Here is a 6,000-nt window from a genome sequence, read left to right as displayed (position 1 = left end):
CCCCACTCCCCCAAGGTAAGTCCTCGTCTTTATCAGATTATTCCTAACGCGTTCGGATTTTTCCTCCTTTTCCAGCCCGCACGTTCACAGACGGGAGGTGGGGGAGGGAGGAGGGGGGAGAGGCGGGGCGGGAAGGTAGCCGGGTCCCTGTACCGCGCCGCTCTCATTTGCGGCGCTCCGACTCGGGCGAAGTTCTCGCGCAGCCGGCTCCCCGCGGCCGGGGCCGGTCCCGGCGGGCGGCGGCGGCGGGTGCTCGGAGCCGGGCGGGGCGGCGGCGGCGGCGCGGGGACGCGCGCTGTCTCTTTAAGGGAGCTCGGTCTGGGGTGGCGCTTTCCTCCGCGAAGGCTCCTTTGATATTAATAGTGTTGGTGTCTTGAAACTGACGTAATGCGCGGAGACTGAGGTCCTGACAAGCGATAACATTTCTGATAAAGACCCGATCTCACTGCAATCTCTAGCGTCCTCTTTTTTGGTGCTGCTGGTTTCTCCAGACCTCGCGTCCTCTCGATTGCTCTCTCGCCTTCCTATTTCTTTTTTTTTTTTTTTTAAACAAAAAACAACACCCCCTCCCCTCTCCCACCCGGCACCGGGCACATCCTTGCTCTATTTCCTTTCTCTTTCTCTCTCTCTTTCTCTCTCTCTCTCTCTCTTTTTTAATAAGGGTGGGGGAGGGAAAGGGGGGGAGGCAGGAAAGACCTTTTTCTCTCCCCCCCGCAATAATCCAAGATCAACTCTGCAAACAACAGAAGACGGTTCATGGCTTTGGCCGCCGCGCCACCATCTTTCGGGCTGCCGAGGGTGTTCTTGACGATTAATCAACAGGTAAGGAGGGGAGGCCCGGGCGGGCCGCGGGGCCGGGGGCCGCGGGGGGCGCGGGGGGCGCGGGCTCCCCTCGGCCGGGCCCGGGGCGCCGCGACGCGAGTGCAGCGCCCGCTCGTGTGTGCGCAAAATGTGGGCGATCACGAGCGGGGAGCCCTGGGAATTAAAAGTGACTTTCTTTGAAAAAAAAAAAAAAAAAAAAAAAAAAAAGCAGAGGGAGAGTGTGCAGAAAGCCAAGCGCAGGCTTCTCGGGTTTCACATGCATTTTCTTTCTTCCTTTTTGAGCGTGTGATTTCTTTCTTTCTTTCTTCTCTTCTGCTCCCTTTTCCCCCCTTCCTCTCCTCCTTTTGGTGGGTCTGAGGCATCTGAGCTTTGGAAACCAGCGACTTCAAACTGCAGTAGCCCCTGGAGTCAGCAGGGTCAAGTTCAGCCGCCGGGGAGGAGGAAAAACAAATCCCCATTTGCCAAAAAAAGAAGTTTCAGGCCGGTGCCCCCTCCCCCTCGCAGCCCCACTCCCCCTCGCTGTCTCTTTCTGGCTGATTTTAATTCTCTCCTACCGGGCGCAGCGGAGGAGCTGGAGGTGGTTGGACCCGAGGGGCCGCCGCCGCCGCCGCCACTGCAAGTTTTCTGGGGGCTCGTGACAAGCGGGGCGCAGACTAGGCACCAGCATGCAGAGTAGTAAGTTGGGCGAACTCGGGAGGGTCGGGAGGGTCTCAGAGAGGGGCCTCCGTATGGTCCCCAAAGTGGGAAAACAGCACAGGACTGCCTTTGGCTTTGAAGAATTTGCAAAAGGCAGGCTTCAAACTTTTTTCCCTTAAAGGCCCAGCTGGGCTCTGGAGAAGGCGGGTGTCGCATCCCTTGGTGCACCCGCCTCAGAGCGGCTCAGGACAGCTTGGCCGAGGGGTCTGTGCCCTGTCCGTACCATGTGGCAGGGCCTTGCAGCCCGGGCGCTTCCGTAGGGGCTGAGGAAGGGGCAGACTTCCTCTGCGATGCGGTTGATGCGCCATGTGTCGCGCGGGTCAGGGGACACTGGCCGGTGATTAAATGCCTGACAGCGGTGGGACATCCAGGCGGACAGACGCTTTGCCTTCTGTCTAGTTCCTGTTTGGGATCTAGAGAAACACATCTTTGAAAGGCCAAGGCAAACATCGCCGTCCCTCCAAATAACTCCAGGATTATAGGACCCCATGAATAATTTGAGGGTGAGGCGGCGGTGGGAGCTGTTTGAAGTGCAAAGCTGTTTTCGTGGCTGGGAAAGCTTTTTCGTTAGTACCTGTCTGAGATGGTAGTGTTTCCCCCTTTCCCCAGGGAAGTCAGTAACTGTTTTACGGCCCCAGGACTCTAAAGCAATTTAAGTTAGAGGGTGAGAAGGACTGGTGGGTTTCAGAGGGAATCTCCGACTTATTAAATTTTAGGACCGGCTTTACTTCTCTCTATCTTTTTAGGCCTCATATTTGATGCTTTGAAAGTTTTTTGAGTAAGCCATGGATCTTAACGATGAATCTAAATTATGATAGAATATTCATTCTTATCCCATTTTGGAAAATTACGGCTAGAGTTTAAGCGAGGTAAGTGAAGTGAGAAGCTCAGCGGAGGAGTTAAATCTGAGACAAGTTAGGCCTATTCATTGAACTTTTGTAGATTCATTGAACTTTTGTAAACACACCAGGTGAACAGGAAAGGGTCTGGGAGAGATAATAAGTACAAAAGAAAAATACAGATAGGGCCCGAGACAAAATTACAAAGAAATGATAACTCTGGGCCTGGTTGTTGGCTAAAACTTGATTGTTCAAAGCAAAAATAAAATAGGAAACTTCCAACAATTCTTCAAAGTCCTCCAGCTCTGAAGCTAAAACCTATGGATCTTGCTGGCATCATGTTACTTTCCTGCTGGTTTTAGAAAAAGTTGATCATTTAGAAAAGGCTGCCAGAGTTAAAAATGCAAGGGACAGCAAAGGAAAGTCATGCAGACAGCCAGTTCTTGACGTGGACAAAATGAGAATGAAAGTTTCTGAACTCACTGTTGTGAAGTTTTACATGCCGCTCATTTGCTTAGAAGGCTCTCTCAGATATTCCACCAGTTAACGTATAAAAGCAAACAGGATCTAAAATCGTGTGGGCTTTTTTTTTCTTTCCCCAAGTATGCCAGGGTTGTGAATAAATACAGGGTTTGTATGGGAAGATGAAGCGTTTCCTGTAAGTTATGATGCTGACAGGACAGTCTGGAAATGATACCAACATTTTGAGGATTTTTTTTTTTTACCTTTAAGTGAAAGTTTATTAATGATGTGCTTAATCTTAACAAGTCAAACATATTCTTAGAGTTTCTCTCTCCTTGGATTTCATTACTTCCTTTTAAAGCTACACCTTTGGATAAAAACATCTCTAGATTCAGTTTAATATACAGGGTTAGTAACATGCTAAATTTGATGATTATTTCTGGATGTTAATAATGTGAAAATAAAACTCCTGAGGGGCAAATAGAGTCTTAATGCCAACATTATAACTTGATTTCTCTGAATGTGAGGCCTTCTGAAGCTTCATTAGTACTCTGTTGGCAAAGTATTATTTACCACTGGCGAGCTGATGTTTATGGCTTCCTGATATGTATGTTATATGTTAGGATATGTATGTGTAGACTGCTTTTCCATACATAATACCTAAGTCTAACACTTTTCAAATAAGTGGTGGAAAGTAGCAAGTTACTAACAAAGTTTGTCACTCCTTTGAATTCTAGATGCTGTAAGGGTCTGTGCTACTATTTAGGTTTTGTCCTTTGTCTCTTAAAGGTAACAGTAAAGGTAAGGAGAAAAATGTCATAATAGCTGTGAAGTCTGAGCTGAATTTAGAACTTAGCATTTCGATGACTAATATTTTAAATGATTTTATAAAATTTTCTGCATAGGTGTTTGAAAACCAGTTTAGGATCGGAATCAGTGTGCTAATCTGAAATAAGTTACACATACTACTACCATGTTTTCAGTATTATTTAAGTCACCTACCACTCCTGAGTTTATTCTGATTTACATCATATAGGTCTCTTCCTATAAGGAAATCTTCACTCATAAGGAAGACCTTTAAAACAGGGAAATGCATGCATCTGTAGAAAAGCAGCTTTTACGATTCAGTGACGGTTCTATTATCACTACTATTGCTAGATGTATATGTGTATGTGTGTACAGATATACAACCCACAATATGTGATTAATGATCTGTACATTTTTATTAAGAAAGAAGTCAAAGAGTGTAGATTTTTATAAACTCTTGTCTTACCTTCTTTGTTGTAAATAAACATTACTGAAAGTTTCCAGAGGACTTGCAGCAAATTGTTTTTGAACTAGAACTTTATTTCAAATTTGAAATTGGAATAAATACTGATAACTGACCTTTAAACATTTTTCATAACACGAATATTTTAAAATAATTATATTTTAACTTCAGTTCTTCTTTTGATAGCAACGATAATGTTACAACACTATGCTATTACGTGTACAACAACACAGACTTTAAGTTAAGTTATGGGCAGGTGTCTATAATTGATTTAAGGGAAAGATTATTTTTGTAATAAGTGATGAACTTAAAATAAAATGACTGGCTCACATTAAAACATATTCTTATTAAGATTTCTCTGGTGTGTAAAATGAAGCCATTCATTCAACAGGCTGACAACTTTCCACTTGGTATTTGCCTTTCCTTAATTTAGTTTCCGCAGGACAGCTAGTGTGGTAGTCTGCATCTGTTTTTAGCAGGCATAGAAAACTATAAACTCAGACAGTTCTGTCCCAAATATTGCAGCTCACAAGTTACAATCAATTTGATAAAAACAGGCAAGTTTTATGGGCTCGTATTTTGTTGTTCATCCTTGCTAGGTCAAGCTTTCAGGTAATAGGTTTCTTTTTCTCCCTCTTTTGCTGATGATAACTGCTAATACCATTGATAACTAATTCTGGGTCTTGTTTACTCATTTATCATCCTTATTTACCATTTGTTGAAGTTTTGGGAAATTAATGACAGCATACATAGACTTGCTTTTACTTTGATGGCTTATCTGTGAAAATGACATTTATCTTTTGTTATTATACAGAAATAAGTAAATTCTTTGTTACCATAATAGTTATGATTTATGGAATTTTTGAGTCCCCCTTAGATATAGTATAAAGATGATCTTCTAGCCTTTGCCAAGTAGACATTTAATCTAATTGTTTAAGAGTGCTTGTCATGTATAGAAAAGACTAACATACTTTGCAATTATTTACATTAAAAAATTACGTAGAGGTTTGTTTTAGTGTAATTTTAAAAATAATTTGTCTCCCAAAAGCTGTAACCAGTGGATTAAAGTAAATAAGCTAAAATACCAAATCTTGTTTTATACCATTGTTCAATAGCAAACAGTGCTGCAGAGGATATAACTACTTTTTAAAATTTATCCTCCGATGTAAGTAGGGCCAAAGTCATTTGTTTGTATAAAATATTTTATTAATTATATATGACCTTTATAAATAATATCTTCAATTTTATTATTATGATCACTTTTTGAGCTATCACAGCGCTCAGTGGTTCTCCTATTCCTGAGAACTGAATTTGGCCTTTAGTTTGGTTTTCTGATGGACATAATGATGTAGAACTTGACTTTGCTTAGAAAGAGATCTTTGAGCTTCAGGAATCTCTGAAGTTGCAGTAGGATCTACAGGTGAAAACCATTTGAATTGTTAAGCGTTAGTTAGGTGAAGAAACTCCACTGGTCCCTGTAGCATATAGCAGCTATTATCGTAGCGGTCTACTTTTTGCTATCCTACATTTTTTTTTTTTTTTTCCTTTTCCAAGAGCACAAATCCAAATAGCAAAAATAAAGGTGAAATTATCTATGTACTTCAAATTTGGAGCATCATTTGAAATCATTTTCTGATTCCAAGCTATAACTGAAATACAAACATAACATTAAGACACCCCAAAGAAGACATTAAGGATACACTTGTCGTTCTTGTGTGTTTCACTAAAAATAATAACAAAAAACTTTTAATTTTTAAAATGTTTCTAGCTTTTAAAAACCTGCAGTAAATACTTTACAAGTGGCTAGACACCTTCCCTGGTGGTTTAGTTTATACAAGCAGGAAACTTTCTCTCCTACTCTTTCTCTCTCTCTTTCTTGTTTTCTTTAAACCAACTGACGTAATGCCAAAC

The 6,000-nt window shown here is 42.2% G+C and overlaps 1 protein-coding gene across 3 annotated transcripts in view; it reads left to right on the top strand.

Annotated features, from left to right (window-relative positions):
• The first annotated feature begins 331 nt into the window (after positions 1–331).
• TRPS1 (transcriptional repressor GATA binding 1) overlaps positions 332–6,000 on the top strand; it is a 260,490-nt gene continuing 254,821 nt past the window's right edge. For 2 of the 3 annotated variants that reach the window (XM_004090798.3, XM_012508614.2), the window contains exon 1: positions 385–822. The gene's annotated coding sequence lies outside the window, so the exon portion shown is untranslated. Of the gene's footprint in view, positions 823–6,000 lie in introns of all 3 variants that reach the window. The other variant, XM_003256138.3, reaches the window with a different exon arrangement.

This window comes from Nomascus leucogenys, chromosome 16, assembly GCF_006542625.1.
Source record: "Nomascus leucogenys isolate Asia chromosome 16, Asia_NLE_v1, whole genome shotgun sequence".
Classification (NCBI taxonomy): domain Eukaryota; kingdom Metazoa; phylum Chordata; class Mammalia; order Primates; family Hylobatidae; genus Nomascus; species Nomascus leucogenys.
This window is presented reverse-complemented; position numbering and strand designations above follow the sequence as displayed.